The following is a 1,453-nucleotide window of genomic DNA, read 5'->3' as shown; positions in this document are numbered from 1 at the left end:
GTCTGAAAAGTTGTTTCACAAATTCTTAAATGAGCCTATTTAGAGTTAAGATTGTCGTTATCCTCAACCTTAGGTCAGCTAACGCTTTCATGTTAAATATTTGATTGTGTAGACCAAAATGCCCCTGGCTCGTAAATATCTTTTGTACAAGACCAATGTGTTCTAAATTTCAAGGTTGCTTCAGGGGTGTGTCGCGACATACCATGGCCATGTCACGACACCTGAAGGCAGATCAATATGCTTGCATTCTGCTCCCTATGTTGCGACATCAAACTTCATGTGTTACAATACAATGACCAGTATTGAGTTTATATGCCCTTTGATGGTCTCTTGCACACTCACTAACTATATTAGCTCACCTTTAGGCCTCATTCGGCCCCTAAGGTCAATAAAGGACTCATAATAAACTTTTTATTACATTTAGACTAAACTATGAAAGCTTAATTAAAACATAATGAAAGTGCTCGTCTTCTAGCTCGTCAAGTGTGAAAACTAGTTTAATCTGTGTAACACCCCAAACCCGGCCCAGACGTTACGACCGAATCCGGCGTGTCACATTGAAGTGTTTTTCGAAAACCATGTTTTCATTGAAAACCCTTTTTGATGTTTAGAAACTTTTACCGTTTAGACTTGTATAAAACCTTAGCCTTATTTTCTTTTTTCCAAAATGTGATTCATTGTAATAATCAAAACATTGTTAACAACCTTGTAAAATCTTATGGGAAATTTTGAAAACTTGTAAACCTTTGTAGTGGCAGAAACATGTTATTTTAAAAACAGTTAAGTATCGAAAAATCAAACCTTCTTCGTTATGGCTTAAAGTGAATGGATACTATGCACCAGGTAGGATTCAAGAAAAGAGGAGGTGAGTCAATTAGACTGCTTAAGTACCTAGCTCTTCCATGATCCAATCCTAGACATGCACACATCCATTGCCACACTTTAAGCTTATTACTTGTCCACGAACAACAAATTAAGTTTAAGTCCATTTAAAATATTTATTTCCTTTGAAAACATTTATGTTACGGAAGCTTTGCTCGGTAATCGTGATATTTTAAAAATAAGTAACTTTTATAAAATGCGCCTTAAAGCTAACCAATTTAATAACCCAAAATATTAAAAATAATAAAAAGAGCGGCCTTATTACAACTTAAACCAGAATAAAAATAATCAAAATAATAAATGCGAAACTTATTTTAAAGAAAACAGAAACTTAATCTTCGTGGCCACTCTGAACCCCGCCCAGCTCCATGTCCACCAACTAGGGCTCACCTGCAAGGATGGAAGAGAAAGGGGGTGAGTTTGGAAAACTCAGTGTGTAAAGTATCCCAACCAGAGCCCAAATCAGTTCAAGCTTTACTAGGCCTAAGCCCTATTCGTAAATCGTGTTAATCGGGCCTTAGCCCATATCAATATTAATCTGGGCCATAGCCTCTTACAGTATCAGAGTATA

Source organism: Gossypium arboreum, chromosome 13 (assembly GCF_025698485.1).
Source record: "Gossypium arboreum isolate Shixiya-1 chromosome 13, ASM2569848v2, whole genome shotgun sequence".
Classification (NCBI taxonomy): domain Eukaryota; kingdom Viridiplantae; phylum Streptophyta; class Magnoliopsida; order Malvales; family Malvaceae; genus Gossypium; species Gossypium arboreum.
This window is presented reverse-complemented; position numbering follows the sequence as displayed.